The following is a 19,037-nucleotide window of genomic DNA, read 5'->3' as shown; positions in this document are numbered from 1 at the left end:
AACTGACCACCCTGTGTTTATTCCCACTGTCAAATTGCTGGCCCAACGTCATTTAACCCTTGAAAAACTGCAGCTACTTATTCAAAATGCTATCTGTGCCCACTTTGCCACCTGATTGTATGCCCAAAACAGCGTTGGGCCAGGCAATAGACAGATGTTTTATATGTAACTGACCACCCTGTGTTTATTCCCAATGTCAAATTGCTGGCCCAACAGCATTTAACCCTTGAAAAACTGCAGCTACTCATTCAGAATGCTATCTGTGCCCACTTTGCCACCTGATTGCATGCCCAAAACAGCGTTGGGCCAGGCAAAAGACAGATGTTTTATGTGTAACTGACCACCCTGTGTTGATTCTCACTGTCAAATTGCTGGCCCAATGGCATTTAACCCTTGAAAAACTGCAGCTACTTATTTAGAATGATAAAATATGGTGACTTTGCCCCCTGATTTCATGCCCATAACCTTGTTGGGTGAGGCGAAATGATAATGCATTTTGTATAAGGGACCCCCTGTAGTGTTTGATGTGAAATCAGTGATCCAAATTGATTTAATCCTTTAAAAATAAGCTTTTCTGAATAAGAAGCTGGAGCATGAATTAGAAACGAATAAGAAGCTGGCCGAATAAGAAGCTAACTTCAGCCTCGTCTTTCTCGGGGGTGTCACACAGACCAAATTTGATCATTAATAAAACTAATCTACAGATGCCAAACTGAGATAAGTCAAGTGTATTGGTTGCGCTGATATTAATTTCCTCTCATTCCCTGCATGAAAGACAGATTTATTTGACGCTTGGGCTACCCTTCACCATGCTATTTATGAATATGTGGTGATCACTAATTATATTGAATGAAAGTGATATTTTGAAAATAGAACTATATTTGCCTATATAAAATATAGCAAGCCATAATGTGGTCATAGCCCATGTCTCCTGGTGTAAGACCCCCCTGCTAGCTCGATTCTGTAAAATCTCTTCAGGTGCCAAAAACCACTGTGGTAAAAGGGCATAGCTCACCCCATGAGATCTCAGAAGCTGTCCATTTACCCCTAAAGGTGGCAATGTTATCTTGTAGTCCTTGGCTCTGCAGATAAACACAGGACAGTATGTCTGACCTCGCATTGTACACATTGAGTTAGGTCATTTACCCTGTGAGAGGAGGCTTTGCTTTAAAGTCATTTACATTACCCTCTAGCTTACTAAATTGATTTATTTGATATACAGTATTTACAATGCAGTTATGATCCTTTATTCATCACAGCTAGGTTCTGGGTTAATCCTTATAACTGTAATTGCACCCTTTTCACTACACGTTATTAAAAATAGAAATTGCACCTCGAATTAAGACAGAAAGTAGCATTAACTCCTTTAATAACCCCATGGCCTGGTACGAGAAAAACTCTGAAATTCTTAAAATGCAACAGAGCCTGCCTATTTTTATTTTTAATTCTGACCCTATTTGGGCATATTTAACAAACACCATCTTTTAAACAAGATGTCTCTACACTGGTTGCCTGTTTTCTACAGAATACAATATAAAATACTTTTACTAACCTACAAGGCCATCAGCAAAGCTGTACCAACATAAATCTCCTCTAGTCTCAAAATATCTCCCAACTCGGCAACTCCGTTCTGCACAAGATCTGTGTCTCTCATCCACCCTCATTACATCCTCCCATTCCCAATTACAGGACTTTTTTCGGGCTGCACCCACTATATGGAATTCTCTTCCTCCCACAATAAGACTCTCCTCTGGTCTACAAACTTTCAAGGGTTCTCTGAAAACCCACCTCTTCAGACAAGCTTATAATATTCCTCAACCACTCTCTTAACCTCACTACATTAACCTATTACCATCCATTGCACAATTTCACACAAGACAACCACCCCCTGACCAACATTGTTGTGTGACAGGATCACTTAGCTTGAGTCACTTTTACCTTTGCATTGTGACGATTTATGAACATTCTTCTTTTGGAACAGCAGACATGAAAAACTGCTGTTCCTGCGAAGACCTGTCTCCTATTTCCTCTATGGCCACTATCGCAAAGTGGCCACATTGCAATAGTAACAGGAGGGGAGACCAGGTAAGATGCAGTGAGGGAGCCGAAGATCCCTTTACCACAATGCTCTCCTCATAGGATTCAATGGCTAATGCCATCTTCTAATCCCCCATTTCCAGGAGATAAGGAGCCAGTTAAATAGGTCCCTAAGTTTTTTTTCAAATTTAGGATAGTCTTATGTCCATCCCAAGCATGTCTAAATTCTTCTACCTTATTAGCCTCTACCAAACCAGCTAACCTATCTAGCTATCTAACCCCCCTCTCCCTTCTCTACTTCAATCTATTCGTATCGAGGTCCTTTAGCCTTTCTTGATAGATTTTGTGACAGGTCCTTCCTCTCATTTTTTAAATCTTATCCAGAGGCATATTTGAGTTTTATTTTTTAATGTTTATTTTTCTTTTTGTAAGTTATGTAAATTTAGAAAATGCTTAGTTTAATGCCCTAGACCTCTCTGTATTTTGTATTTACAGTTTAATAGAGTGAAGTATCTCATGAGAATGTGACTTTGAGGTTTGGCTTACCGGAAAACTACTTACCAATGTGCTATTCCTAGAATCACATGAAAGTGTAGGTGGTTTGCACCATGATTGATCTGTGTGATCAGGATATAGTTTAAAACACACACCTGTTGCTTTCTTTGTGTGCCCTGCATAACCCTTATGTGCACCAGAGCAAAAACAAGCCGATTTGCAGTGCTGTTCCAGTGCACTTCATAGATTACCTCCAGTATTTATTTTAGCACACTGTACACATTAAAGGTATATATCGTTGTGTATCATAGCACATATACTAAGTACTCCCTTTCATGCTGCAATAAGTAAACCGAATGGTGCCATACTCCTGAGATATAATTTTCCATCCAGCACATTGCGTTTCTGTTTTGCTGTTGTGGCATGCAGATTTAACATTCTGAGCACGCACAATACTTTTGCGCAGTGGATCCCAAACTTTCTCAGTTCACGGCACCCTTAGGGTCTTCATTTTTTCAAGGCACCCGTAAGCCAAAATCATTACCAAATATACCCCCACCTTTCTTCTACCACCGGCCCTGACCATGGCACCCATGTGAGATTGCCGCAGCACCCGGTTTGTTAAACGCTCAGTTTTATCAAACAGTGTCAGGTGCACTATAAAATACAATTTCAACTATATAAATATGCTCTAAATTAATTTTGCCATTAATTTCATAGTATGCACAGCCAACCTACAATGATGCTATTGCTGCAATACTCTGCTCCCAAATTTTGTGGTGACTATTTTTTTTTTTTTTTTAAATCAATCGCAATGATCTTATTATAAGGGCAGCATGGTGGCTAAAGCTGGGTACACATTACACGGTTTTCGTCCAATAATCGACTCAATCAGCCGACATACGACCGCTCGTTCAAAAGTCGGGTCAGTGTGTGTAGTGACACGATGGTCGAAAGTCTGCCAAAATGGACGATTATCACCTCATTAGGTTGGTGGTACCGTTTAATATTTTCGTTCCATTCTCGTTTCCATTGTGTAGTGTGTATAAACTTCCCACCGATCCACGACAATCCTCTGATACTTTCCCCGACCTGGGGGGCGTGTGCATGTAAATTTTTTGTCTGTCCCAGTCGCACGTGGTGCGGTAACCGCGCATTACAGGCGTCATCTGCCACAAACACAAAGTTTAGTCCATATTTTGTGCCATTCCGCGATGGAAGGTTAAGGGCATTGTTTTGTAGTTTGTTATGGAAGGTAGTATGCTCCAATGCACCTCCATCTGAGACTCTTCCATTTTTTCCAATGTCCACAAATAGGAATTCATAGTTCATAATCCACTATGGCTATTAAAATAATGCTAAAAAAATCCTTTGTAATTATAGTAGAAAGATCTGCTGTATTTAAGATCTGAAAGTGTTCTCCCTGTTGCCAAAAATCTTAGTGTTGCCACCAGTCTTTGCTCTGGCGGTATGGGTCTCCTTAATTGGGTGTTCTCCCTCTGGATGAGAGGGGTTACTAGTTGGAGCAGTTCCTGAAAAGTGGAATCATTCATACAAAGAAAATTCTTAGTCGTCTGGGTTGTTGTCCCGTATCTCCTGTAGCAGGGGCATATGAGAACGTGTCTCTCCTCTTGAACCAATCTTTGCTCCAACAAGATCTACTTTCTCCTTCTTTCTCTTTGGTTCCGTACCAACAGTCTTCTTGCCACAGCGAGCAGGGAAAGTGCAGTTGCTTGTTCTTGTACTACTGTAGCCATTGTAGGTTTACAAATAGGAATGAATGAAGAGACATTGTTGCCTTCTGTTTTTATGCTGTTTTGGGAGTTAATTATAGCGAAAGCTCTGCCCCTTTATGCTAATGTCTTTGGTATCTCGTTACATGCCCCGCAAATGTTGCTTCAGTGTGTACGAAATTGCAATCATTGCTCACGACAACATGGCTGTAGAAAGTCGCTAAAGGGACGTCCGCTCTTCCTTTTATCGTCCTGAACAAGGTTAGTGTGTATGCAGTCCATGGACCGAGCGATCGGACCATCGATCGCATGTAAAATCGTTCGGCATAAAAAAGTTGGTTGAAATTTCTGTAGTGTGTACCTAGCTTAAGTGGTTAGCACTTTTGCCTTACAGCACTGGGGTCATGAGTTAAATTCCCGATCATGGCCTTTTTTTTTTCCTCGGGTGCTCCGGTTTCCTCCCACACTCCAAAAACATACTGGTAGGTTAATTGGCTGCTAACAAATTGACTCTAGTGTGTGTGTTGGGGCATTTAGACTGTAAGCCCCAATGGGGCAGGGACTGATGTGAGTGAGTTCTCTGTACAGCGCTGCGGATATAGTGGCGCTATATAAATAATTGATGATGAAGGTGAAAAAAAAATTAGTTGCCAGTTTCCATGTCTGCAATATATCTATATAACTGGAAGGGGGTTCTCAAAGGATATCATCTTAATAAGTTACACACATTTAAAGCAAAGAGGCCCAAATAAAGCAACTAAATGCTACAGAAATGCAGAATGCTTCCAGGAGTGCAGCTACAGTATATTAGTGTGTGTGACTCACTTTTTTTTTTTTACCCCTAGGGCCCGGATGTACCTAAGCGTACGTCACAAAGTCAGGCCTTTGCCTTAATTATAAACTAAATAATACCCAGACCCCCTACTCCAAACCTATACCAACTAAAGGGTAGGGGTGCCTGCCCATTAATCCGTTCTTCCCCTGGCTCCTTTACATGCGTTCTGTTGCTTTTAGCAGCCAATTTTCCAAGGAGAGCGCGCAGCTGATGTAATATTGACAAGGAGGGGCCAGAGGCGGCTACATCCCAGCACGCTGCTGATACTATACCAGCGACCTTGTGTGGTCGGGAGAGAATGCGCAGAGCGAGGAAGCCGGGGTACTCCATCCATTCCAGACAAAGCCCAGCTCCGGCATCTGCTGTGGTGAGTACCCCCCCTCCCAGGCAATACTATATCACCTACTGCAACAATGTATCGCCCGCCTGAGCGCCTCTCCATATGCAGCCGGCACCGGTGTTACTCATTAATGCCGTCTGGTAAATGTCTCGGCAAGTGACAGGTCAATGCTGGGGGCTGGATCTGAGCGGCTACATTGTATCTGTAGGTTAGTACCCCGGGGTGGATCTGAGTGGATACATTGTATTTATAGTAGGATAGTGTTCCGGGGGTGGATCTGAGTGGATACATTGTATTTATAGTAGGATAGTGTTCCGGGGGTGGATCTGAGTGGATACATTGTATTTATAGTAGGATAGTGTTCCGGGGGTGGATCTGAGTGGGTACATTGTATTTATAGTAGGATAGTGTTCCGGGGGTGGATCTGAGTGGATACATTGTATTTATGGTAGGATAGTGCCCCGGTGCTGGAGCACATGGCTGGTACAATGACTCACATAGCTGGTGAGTGCACAGGGTGTGATGAATCGACCTCTGTGTACATTCCTGGCACAACTGTTCTATCGAAAATTTTTATTATTTTTTTCTATTTGTTGTGTGTTAGTTGCTCATGCTGTAGGCTTATTGATGCAGTGTGCCCTTGGAGTCTGCCGGCTGTATTTTGTTTTTAATTTTTACTATGAATAATAAAGGATAACCTGCATCTACACATGTCTACTTTGTGAAATCTTTGTGGTAATCCGGTTCCTGCCCGTACACTGATATGATGCAATATGTAGAGAGAGGCTCCAAGCCCCGCCCACCGGGATGACAGGCTGCTTTATTCTAGTGTGGGTGACATGTGCTCACTGAATTATACATGGCCTGGGCTATTTCAGTATAGATCCTTCTCTTCTATGTCCATTATCTACATAAGAAGGTGCATTTGTATATACATATGCAGTGGGAAAATAGACCCGATTTTAGCGGCAGGCAGGTTTAGATTGCTCCCAAGAAACAGTGTTGAGCAGCAGAAATGATCCCTTTATATCTTGGTGTTGGGTAGACAAATCTACACTACCAACAATTAAACAGGTGAACACTGTACAGTGTATTAATCATGTTACAAAGCCGTGCTTACTATCCAGCACTATGCTGTGCTCCTTATTACAACTCCTCCTCCCCCTCCTAAAATACCCATTATATTTCCGTTCTATGTAAGCTGATTGCTTTGCTAGAGGAAGTTATGTGTCTGAAATTACTACAGTTTGTTTTGTTACAGTACAGAAGGCGGTCGGCAGAGTTCACAGTTGTAGAGACAGTTTAATGTTTGTAAATGTTGCACTATGATTTGTTTCATGGAATATGTGTTGTATTTAAGATGTACAGTATTTAGTCCTTTCTTACATTATGGAATCAATTTAGGGATTCTTGTCACAAAATACTATATAATACAAACTAATAAATATAATATATATTATACTGTGATGATACGATTCATGTCATAAAGTATCAGTAAGCAAATGGCATCATCTTGTCCATTCACTGTCATTGTGTCATCAGGTACATGAGGCAAGGTGTAATTACAAGCTGTTTGCACCTTCTTTGCAGGATAGTGCGTATATCCTTCCTGAAGTTTAACCTGCTTTTACTGAAATCCTGGAGATCGCCCAATAATTTTAAAAACTGCTATGCTGCATTGTCAAAGTAAAAAATCTTTTCACAAATGAATTGCAAATAATAACAATGAAAATACAAGAATTGATTACTTAGTTATTCATCCTTTTTGCTAAGATGCACCTAATAAACCTTGGTGCAATTCATTTCCCTCAGGCTGCATGGTTAATTGTGTACAAATAGTGTTTCAGTTGATTTCAAACTAAATACACCTTTTTTTTTTTTTTTTTGTAAATCTGTTTATTTTCGACAACAACAGGAACATAAAGGGGCACATTTTATCGGGAAAAACGAGAAATACTTATCAATCCTTATCGCATGGAGAAGGATTGATGTATTTCTCAAATTTATGAAAAATGCATCACAAACAGCAGTTCCGAAAAACTGCTGTTTCTGTGATAGAAAAAAATCATACTTGCCCCGCCTGTTCGGGAGCGCTGTCTCCGGATCTCCTCCTGGTCATCTTCGTTCCTCTTCTTCCTTCAATTGCGCATGTGCAGTTCCAAGAACTGCACATGCGCACAAAGATCCCCGCTCAGTCTCTGCAACTATCGTTGCAGAGAGAGCGCGGTGAGTGACAGGGAGGGATCATGTGATCCCTCCACACATGCGCTGTCCAGCTCTGCTCTTCAGAGCAGACAGCATTGGATTTTTTCAATTTTGATAATTAACATGACAAGTTCCCGGAATTTTTTTTTCTCGGGACTTGTTAGATTGCGGCCAGAGCAGTCACCATTCTGTTGAATGATGACTGCTCGCAAAAAACGATCAGGAGTGCAAAGCAGCAGATGTCCATGATATCTGCTGCGATGCACCTTTAATAAATGTGCGGAGGGCACATCGAGACCTGATTTCCACGGTAACTGCACGATTGTGCACTACCGTGCTTTCTTAAATATGCCCCATAGTGAGAGACAATTACCATTAGATATTGGACTTCTAAATAAAAATTACCTTATCGCATATAATTTATATAGCTAAAAAAGTAGTCTATATATGTGCTACTAGATATATTCGTAGGGTAGCAGGGGCAAGTGCAGGATTTGTAAGGGGGGGGTTTCACACCGCGTGGCTATAATATTAGGCAGAGCTTGGCTGTTCTACAACTCTTCCTATCCCCATAATATACGTGGGCATTGCTGCATGCACTACTGTTAGGTGAACGCAGCTCTCCCTTTTCAAGCAGAGCCGTGTGAAGCGGGGGCTGGGTCCAGCCACCTCAATTATACAGTGCCCCAGGCTTGGAGGGGGGTTTCCAGGCACTAGGAAACCCCATCTCGGTTTGCCTATGAGTAGGGAGCATGTTCTAAAGTAACTTATTGCAATAGTGAAATATAGTAGACTGGCGTCTGAGAGGTAATGCCTGGATCTGAATCTAATCCTGGAATCCAGGCTGGGAAAAGTACTATGTTTGATTTTTCTGTATAAATGTAGCAAAGGGAAAGGAGGTGGTAAGGGAAGATCAGATGTATGTCCATCTAGGGCAGGATGACCTGCACCGCTACCGCCCCAGGGGGTAAAAGAGACAATACTTTGGGAGAAAGAAGAAAAGAGAAAAATACTTAAATGTGAGGAGGTGGCTCAACTAGTACCAGGTAATGGCGTGTGATAAAATGTGTACCAAGAACCCCATGTCTTGTGAAAGTTTAAAACCTTATCCTTTAAAAGGCTTGTGATGTACTCCATGGACACTATATACCACACTTGAGAGATCACCGCCTGGAGTCATGGAGGGATGAGGACTTCCAACCTGTAGCAATTTGTAAGCGTGTAGCTGCACAGACGTGTTGTACAAGTTTGTCCCTATGTTTATCAATGGTTTTCTAAATGCACCTTTTCTGTGAGAAGTCCAGTAGATGGTTAATGCAATTCCAATAAAAAGCTTCATCATGATCAAAGAACAAGATGAGAAAACATTATTAAAAATCAATAATCATGGAAAGCACGTGTTAGAGGCCACCAAGAGACGTTCACAATCTATTAGATAGCAATAGCCTGGGCACTTATCCAATTTGCATTTTTAAGTAAAATAGTAAAAGAAAGAAAAAAAACACTATTAAAGAAAACAAATGAAATCTAGTCTAGTACCTGAAAGCATATTGGAGACCCACATACTAAGTGGAGGAAAAGTCTATGGTTTTATGAAACCAAACTGTAACTTTGGTGCTGGCTAAATACTGCACCTCATCCCAAGTTCACGTTCCCTACTGGTAATCATGGTGACAGAAGCATAGTGTTTTGTGACTGCTGTTTTAGGGACTGGAAAATTTGTCAATATAGGGACAAAATGGTTGCAGACAAGCTATTGATAAATCTGGAGGGAAAACCTGCTGTAGTCTGCTATAGACCTAGGACGTGCAGATTATTTATATTCCAGCCGGTCAGTAACCCAAAGCATAAAGCAACATTCATATTGGAATGGCTTATATATATATATTTTTATTATTTTTTTATTTAAAAAAAAAAAAGTAAAACAAACTACTACAGCCTGGAATGGTCCATTCAAAGCCCAGACCTCAATCCCATTGAAAATCTATGGCCCCATTAAACCTGGTGGAACTTGAGCAATATTCTGTAGAGCAATGGGTGAAATTTGAGGTGCCCAGATATGCAAAGCTGGCAGAGACTTGCCCACAGCTGTAATTGTGGCTAAAGGTACTTTTATCAAGTATTAAAACAAAGGAGGGGATCGTTATCACTTAGGTTTTTTTTTTGCCTTTTGTTTATTTTTATAATTAAGAAAAATTGTTCAGGTTTTTTTTTTTTTTTTTTGCCAAAGCGGGTAAATACTTTCTAAGGCCCGTGTATGTGTAACTTATCCAGTGCAAAGGAAATGGACATTTTAAGTGCAGAAGGGACTTTAACATACTGTATATTATTTCCATGGATGTACTTGTTTCCTTTGCTTCATACATGCCTGTTTTATTTTGTACATGTCGATCAGCTCAGACATCACAAGTTTCTCTTCCATGCCTGTCCCTTTCCCTGGGTCATGCTGACCTGTCCTCTGTGACAAACATACCTAACTGCACAGCAATGCCATATTTTAATTCTACAACCCTTCGTTGGTGCACGCATAGAGGTGTAATATCTGTTATGTGTTGTGAATTGTAATGTTTTGGTGATCTGTGCAGACAAGCCTTCTGTGAAAGCATTACAAACATTCTTATACTGATTATAAGGAAGTTAATGCTTTTATGCCATGCATGTTCTCACTAGGTCATACCTGTACGGTAAAATCACTCATTGGCAGATATCGTAGTTTTGCCTGTCCTGTATTCTCAGAATTAAACCTCCCCACACTGCATGAGCAATGCTCATGAATTGGTTTTACCAAATTGCTCTGCAGTGAATTAAATTTTTTTGTAAAATATTCAATGTTCATTTAATCTATGAATAAACATTTTGTTCACATAACCTTTTTATTATCTCCGGTTATAAACAGCAGCTGATATAACATGACACATGGAAGTTTCCTATGTAGCTTTATCCTTTAACTCCCAGTGTAAGCAATCGCTTATTTTTGTCTTGCCTATATGTTAAATTAATTTCTGCCTGTAGTTATGTTGAGTGTGCTTGTTCCACCTCTGATTCATAAGGATTCTAGTGCTTTGGTTTTGTAAATGTGGTATCTGTTTGCACTCACCTTGGAGATTTTGGCTTACTACAAACAGAACGCTTGTCTAGTAGGTCAAGCAAGTGTTAAAACAATGCACAGCGCACACCGACAATCTATGAAGTGTTCTGTACATAGGCACTTAAACAACTTCTATTCAACAGGCACCTGGAAAATGTAGTTTAAATGCACTAAGTAAAGATTAAGCCGTATTCCTGGTGTACCATGTAAGTGGCATTTCCCAGAAGTCTGTTCGTCTGAGAAGGATTGACTATTTTTTAATACTGTCCCACTCTCCACCCCGGCTTTCCTAAGTATGGCCTGGGAGACTTCGGGCCTGATTCATTAAGGATCTTAACTTGAGAAACTTATTATTTCAGTCTCCTGGACAAAACCATGGGGTGCAAATTAGTATTCTGTTGTGCACATAAGTTAAATACTGTCAGTTCTTTCATGTAGCACACAAATACTTGATAGCTTATTTGTACACTAAAATGTAAAGTTGATATTTGTGTGCTACATGAAAAAACAGTCAGTATTTAATTTTTGATTTAGTGTTCATTTTAAAATATTGAATAGCTGGACATGTTCTCATTAAGAACACCGGAAAAATGCAAATTCTAGTGTAGTCCGTTTACACTGAAGAATTATAGAATGTGTTCTAAAGAACCAGACCCTTCAGCAGAGAGCTTGCAAAACAACAAAACTTTTTTTCTTGACAATCTCTAGCACCAATGTGACATCTTTCCCCTCGCTGTTATCAGTCAGCATTAATCACCCCACCCACAGGAAATGCAGCGTTATAAACCCTAAGCTGTAGCCTGACTGACAGGTGGCAAACCCATGTCTTCCTCCTTAGATAATGGTGGTTAGAGCTCTCTACAGACACACCCTGGGCCCCGCTAGCTGTGAGTGTAGATTGTCTGCTACACACACGTTATAAGCTTGTAACTCTGCCACTGTATAGTGTGGGGACAAATGAGCGGTTTTCTTAGGGTCTGGTTCAATTCGGCCTTGTTGTTCTGGGAATAACGTGGCACTAATAGTAACGTTAATACGGTAATTTTAACCCAGATTTTTGTTTGCGGCTGCGAGCAAAAATCAGCATTAATATTACTACACTAACGGTAATACGGAGTTCTATTACCGTAATAATGGTAATAGTGCGCAGGCCGCGTTATTCCTAGCATAACGCACCTGAATTGAATCGGGGCCGATTCAATTCTGCCGTGAATAACGCGGCGTTAACAGTATTACCGTTAATACGGTAATGTTAACCTGGATTTCTTTTCGTGGTTTAGGAAGCCGCGAGTAAAAATCCAGCGTTGAGGTTAGTGTTCATGGCAATTATGCACAGTCTTACCGTATTAACGGTAAAACTGCTAACGCCGCGTTATTCGTGGCAGAATTGAATCGGACCCATAAAGTCTAAAATTAAACATGTCCCTTTACTGTGCAGAGAATCTTGTATACCCACATGCTGCTTGCTGGATTCATGTATCTTTCCCACAGGGCTGTCTCCAATGTCCAGATTTTATTTAAAGGACATATATATGTAATAGTGAATGTTTTCAATATCTTGTTAGTTTTCTATTCTTGTTCTGACCGTCTTGTCCTCATTCACAATATAATCTCCTACACCTACAGAACTTTCCCACTTTATTTGCTGAATCCATGCGCTTGTGTATTCTATAGAAATGACATCTACACTGAGCTAGTGACAGTGACATCCAGATGTCCGTTCATTATGAATAAGGTACGAGTTGGACGACTTGGTACAGTCATGTGAAAGTACACCCTGTCTGAAAGCTGCGTTCTTACATATCAGGAATTATTAACAATCATATACAAGACTCTGAGATTGGATAAATCTAATTTTGTGTGACATAAGAGACTTGGCATTGTCATATTTTAGTCAACAAACGAATAAGCCATGTGTGAAAAAGAAAGTTTGTTGAAGCCTGTTTATTAAGCCAATGCTGTCATCTATGAAGCGATTGCTCGTTCTTCACAAAAATGCAATTGAAGCGTGTGTGCTGTCTTTGAAAATGTACCTGATCTTACCTAGAGAAAGGTAATTTTGTTTTAAAACCTGAATAATTGGTCAGACTTACGCAGTGAGAGAAGATCTTTATTGCTCTGTCTCTTTAACTCAGCAACTCACTAACCGCATACACATTCACTTCTCACTGCTATGTAAAATTACATTTGCTGCTGCCAGTATTTCAAGAATTCAGGTGCAGACACCGATGTATGTACATGTCAGCCTCAGAGCGGAAACAGCAGGAGGAAGTGGCTGGAGGGGATTTTCAGAAGGGGCTTATTCCAAAATACAAAAGAAAAATACAGCAAAGTACAATACTATTCATTGAATTATTTTATTACTGGTAAACAATAGGATGGTAATAGCCCTTGTAAATGTTTGTTTTTTTTTTTTAATTTTGTTCCTTAAATCATATTTGCTAGTCAAAGATCCTTTATCTGAAGTGCAACAGATCATCATTTATTTATATAGCACCACTGATTCCACAGCGCTGTACAGAGAACTCACTCACATCAGTCCCTGCCCCATTGGAGCTTACAGTCTAAATTTCCTAACATACACAGACATAGAGAGAGACTAGGGTCAATTTTGATAGTAGCCAATTAACCTACCAGTATGTTTTTGGAGTGTGGTAGGAAACCGGAGCACCCGGAGGAAACCCACGCAAACACAGGGAGAACAGACAAATGCCACAGATAAGGCCATGGTCGGGAATTGAACTGATGACCCCAGTGCTGTGAGGCAGAAGTGCTAACCACTGAGCCACTGACTACTAGGATTACTTAGTAGTCATTCAAGAACTTATTCTGTAGTTTATTTATTTTTCTGCATTTTCTGTTTTTCTCTTTGCTTTAAATCTATACACAGATTCCTCCTGCTTCACTCTGTACTGAATCTTCTTTCCAGACAAGCTTCTTCCTCAAACCACATCAGCTAGGTTGTAAAACTGACACATTCCTGCCTTCAGCCAAATATGCAGATCCAGTTTGTCCAACCTACAGTGATTGGAGAACACACGGAACTTGCAACGTGAGTCATTGATCCCTGGGCTTAATGAAGAGTCTCCACATTGGGCACATTTATAAATCTCAACGGAGTAATAAGGCAAAATTCCACCCAAAGGGGATCCAAATTAAATGGGGAAAATTTGATGTAAAGGTACCATGCAATTTTTTTCTACTTTTTACTAAAAGTAGTATATTATGAATTGCTTTCAGGCGACACCCACTGCTTTGTGTTGCATCATTTGATAGTTAATTTTTTGACTCGTAAGCAAGCGTCTTCCACAGGAATACATGCTCCATTAATGCACGCTTCATAATAGCTACAAATGTCGCACAACTGGTGCAAAGACCATGAGTACATCAAACATCTATCACATTTATCTGTATTGCTTTAAGTCTCATTTTTAACTGTTTTTAGAAATTATTTTGTGCAACACTCTTATGCAACTATCTGCTGCATAGACTCTGCGCAATGTCCATTCATGTAAAGTTCATGTAATATGTCCCTAAGGCTCCATTCGTGCCTTAGGGTACACAAAGCAAATGTAAAATAGTCAGATAAGACCATACTTCCTGAAAGAGTAGGCAAAGCTCCCGCATTTGCAGAAATTCACGGCATTGAATGGAGGAGCAGGGCTTAAGTGGGTCATTATGCCCCGCCCCCGATATTCAATGCAGTGAATTTCAGCATTTTATAGTGGGGGCGGTGCTATGGTGAAACGACTATCACCACGCCCCCCTCCTACCCCTTGTCACGTGACTTCTCCCGGGGGAGAAATCTTAAAAGTTGTCATGTATGGAGAAGACTAGTTGGACACTATAAAATTCTTTATTTTTACCTCCTATTCTCTCTCCTCTTCATCGGGGCCAGCTCAGCTTTTTCACAATGTCAACACTTAAATGTTTTTACACAAATATATACATACCAAAACATATAATAAATGTACACTCTATATCCGTATTCATGCTTGCTGGACTGTGTGCACAGTGTTATGTGTAATGATGTTATAGCTCGCTCAACAGACTTGTTTCACAAGGAGGAAAACTTCCTGTGTGTTGCATCATCTAACTATGTGCAGCCACAACGCTGCTTCACAGAAGGACACACTTGTTTTAAAATGATGCAATGATTTATGGACAAAGCTATAATTATCATCCTGCAACTTCCAAAACCTTTCACATGTCTTTCAAATGATATATTCACAAACTGTACAGTGCAGGGCATAGAGGGTATTACAATGGATTGTACAGATGTCTTCCCCTCTCCTCTCCTGCCTTTGATCATAGAATGCAGGATAAAGACCTGAACATTCCGATAGATGTATATTTATATTTACCTACTGATCTGTGAATAAGTTCCCCAGTTATGAAGAATCCTTCTACGCAGGAAAACAGAATTGACTATCTGAGCTGAACATGCAACTCCCAACATTTCATAGCTCCTACATAACTGGAGACTAATTGCTGAGAATGTTTTTACGTGCTGCAGAGTTTTGAAAAATATATTTCTATTCTGATGTATGTAATGCACAATAATTACTGTAATCATATGCGCTCCCTTAGAAACCTTGCCAAAATATTTTCAATATATTGTAAAATATGTGGTAGTAAAAACATTAGTTACTAGACTTAAAGAATGTGACATTAAATGACTTGACACATCTTTTGCTGGTAATGACCAGTTGATTCCATAGCGGTTTACATGGTATGAAGTGAGCTTCTCTTGGATGTAGCCTGTACTGTCAGCATTAATTATAGAAGACTGCCAACGCAGGCTAATCTGTGATTAGTCTCCCTTCTGTGTGTGACATCATGTGCTGCTCTCATTACCCACTATAATGGTGTCCTCTGAATCATGGGTCACTACACATACTAGACAATTTGATCACAACATCTTCCAGGTGTTAACATCTGTGGTTGGTTCAATTCTGTACATGAACCAACCCCCCCTCCCCCCCCTCATCCTAAGAATAAATAGTACTCTGGAACTGAACTAACCTTGTCTGTAAAGTAATTTCTGTATTGTTGTCTCAAGTTAATGTTATATATGTCTGTGTTTTACTTAATTCTTGAATACTATATCCGTATATATAGTCCCTCTTCAGTACAGATTCGAATGTAGTCAATGCAGGAGAGCATAGGCAAACCGAGGGGGGTCCTAGTGCCTGGAAACCCCCCCCTCCAAGCCTGGGGCACTGTATAATTGAGGTGGCTGGACCCTGCCCCTGCTTCACATGGCACTGCTTGAAAAGGGAGAGCTGCGTGCACCTAGCAGTAGTGCACGCAGCATTGCCCATGTATATTATGGGGATAGGAAGAGTTGGAGAGCAGCCAAGGACTGTCTAAAATTATAATCACGCCCCCATGCATGCTGGTCACGCCCCCTATCAGTGTGGTGTGAAAACCCCCCTCTACAAATCCTGTGTTTGTCCCTGGAAAGTATATAAATAATTCTGTAGTATAGCTCGATGCATAGACTGACCTTATTTCTGTTTTTAATGGCAACACTGACGTTGCTGTACAGATGTTTCCCTAGCTTTCAGGTCCATAAATGTTTGTGGCTTGTCCCTGTTTTTCTCCCCCAGTGTTGTACACACTGCTGGCCACCAGATTGAGGCCAGTAGTGGCAGATTTGTTCAGGAAATTTGGATATTATGGTAAATGCTGTCGTATTGTTTTTAAAAGGAAGTTTGAGAATATGTTTCAGCTGTCAGTGTGTGGGAGAGATGGCCAGGCAGAGCGTAACAGGTGCTTAAGATCCCTCCTTTACAGTGCTGTACTGTTTACTGGTTCCTACAGTATAATATGCAGTGTATGCTCATACAGGAATTATAAATATTCTAGTTAAAGGTAAATTTCTGATCCCTCTGTCAGCATCATGAACTTTCTGTTTTGTATGTGTGATGCTATGGAGTTCTGTGTCTCTATAAATCACACATTGTTGTATAATAGCTGTACTACACAGACTGAGTGTTCTACCTGCGCTACTGTAAATCATGGATGGTTTTGGTGTATGGCTGTTTAGACAATGGTCCTTAACACAGGCACTGGTAACGACTCTGTATAATTTGATTACTAATGCTTCCCAATTGTAAAGCGCTACGGAATTTGCTGGCGCTATAAAAATCAATGATGATGATGATCTCTCACAGCTTGGATATTGGCGAGAGAGGCACATTCCCACAGAAGACTTGACAATAAAGCATTGTTTAACTTCCAACCTGTAAATGAACATGAAACATCTTCACCTTAATATATTTTCTTTACTTTTTATTCCCCTACACAGAGTGAATTATCAATAGATTTTTTTTTCCTCAAGGTTGAATAGAAGGGTACAGAATAAAAGGGGGGTATGGGGCTACTCAATGGGGTATACACAATATGAACAATACTAATGATTTGTAAATGATAAAATAAATGCCATAAAAGATTTGTAGGGTACACAAATGAGAACTTGACCAAAAGTATTTAATCAAATAACACATCAACAGAAGTGGAGGGTTGAGGAGATGCAATCAAATCGAAGATAAGCAAAGAGAAAATTCCAGGGTCACTAGGGTGGGGGGCAAACCTTTCTGTAATATGTTGATACCATTTAACAAGGGGGTCTGAGGCAGAGGAGGAGTAAGGCATATCGCTCGTCTCCATATTACACAGGGTGAATTAAATAATGGTAAAATTAAAAGACCTTAAGCCAATTAAAAGGCCGGGAAAGATCACAGACAGATATAGGAACTAACACCCCACAAATTGTCGCCAGGGTTACATTTTTTAGTCTCTTACCTACCTCCTAGGAGTTATCCAGGCTCTCATCTATAAACAAAATTTTGTACTAGTTATATATTTTTTATATTTGGTTTTGGCTTTAATTCCCATTCCTATACACCACACTTGCTACTTGACCTAGTGGTTAGAAAACAATAAAATGTTATAACTTGGACCACCGGGAAATTACTTTTTTTTTTTTTTTTTTTTTTTATGGAGAAAATGTCTTTGTCTTATAGATAAATATGTTACTTGGCTGGCTAAACTGATCATCCACTCCAGTGAAACATTCCAAGGTCTAGGGCGTAGAGAGAAGATTGTTCTCTCCAGAACCGCCGGGAGGTCATAGTTCTGGGTTGTGTCCAGCAACAATAAGTTGCCTTTAAGAATGTGCGACTATCCCTGAGTGTTGGAGGAGCAGAGCTGAGCTTATGGTCCCTGTGTTATCTTGGCTTTCCACATTGTCTCCTCCCAACTTTAAAGAGTAGTTTTAGTCTGTGCATATATTGATATTAACTGTCACAATTTAGGATTATGGTTTCGCATTTATTTTTTGGGCAAATCTGTGTTATTCCTCCACAGGGAAGAGGCAACCTGGGAGTAGACGTGGTAGTGAAAGGTTCCACTATAGAGGATAAAATAAATGTAGAACAATGAATGTCTATTTAACATTGTAATGTTCCCTCATGCTCCTTACTAAATACAGGTGCGCTGGGGTGGGAAGCAGCATGGAGAGGTATCTCGGCTGATCTGCCACCCGCAGAGGCTGTTTCACTGATTAATCAGATTTAGGGCTTTTTATGTTAACCAATTATAGCCTACCAGGAAAACCAGTAAAAAAAAATATATATATATTTTTTTTTTCTTTTTTTAAAAAATAATCAGAGAGAAAATGTATTTTGATATTTCAAACACCAAGACTTCTGCTGTGAGCTTGCAGACGTTCTAACATAAACTGCTGTCAGTTCCAACTTGGAACCTGGTTGTTGAACCTGGGTGGGTGGAGGGGGGGGGGGGGGGGGGGGTATTCATTTAAGGCTTGGACTGCAGAATATTTTGGGTTTTTTTTTTGTTTTTCAGTCAGAGGGAAATACAGAAGTGTGTACTGCTCCTACAGACTAACATGTTAAAATTGTGCTTTAGAAGTGTTTTCTGTACTTTTATGTAAACAGCACAAAAGTTACTGGAAAATGCTCCTCTAGTGCTTCAAGCCATATATGTTGTGAACGTTGGCAATATCAAAAATGATCACAGGCAGCGTTTGATGCGTCATTTGATTCTATATACCTATAAATGCTCTGAGCGCATCCAGTTTCTCGGTCACAGGCAGATAACTCCCAGCTCCAAAGAAGTGTAGTGTACTTTGTATGTGGACATGTTGCTGTCCCCCCTGGAATACGTGTAGAGTTGACATTGGTTCACAGAATTGATAAACCACAACTTATGTCATCTGCACAAGTTTTGTCCTTGATCACTGTCTACTTTGTAAACTGAGAAAAATAAATCTGCACT

General features: G+C 40.2%; 1 protein-coding gene across 1 annotated transcript in view; it reads left to right on the top strand.

The window, feature by feature from the left end:
* Positions 1 to 19,037, top strand: part of SLC7A1 (solute carrier family 7 member 1) — a 43,661-nt gene that overhangs the window by 425 nt on the left and 24,199 nt on the right. The gene's annotated exons all lie outside the window — the stretch shown is intronic.

Source organism: Mixophyes fleayi, chromosome 2, assembly GCF_038048845.1.
Source record: "Mixophyes fleayi isolate aMixFle1 chromosome 2, aMixFle1.hap1, whole genome shotgun sequence".
Classification (NCBI taxonomy): Eukaryota; Metazoa; Chordata; class Amphibia; order Anura; family Limnodynastidae; genus Mixophyes; species Mixophyes fleayi.
The sequence above is the reverse complement of the archived record's forward strand: the minus strand, read 5'-3'. Positions and strand labels throughout refer to the sequence as shown.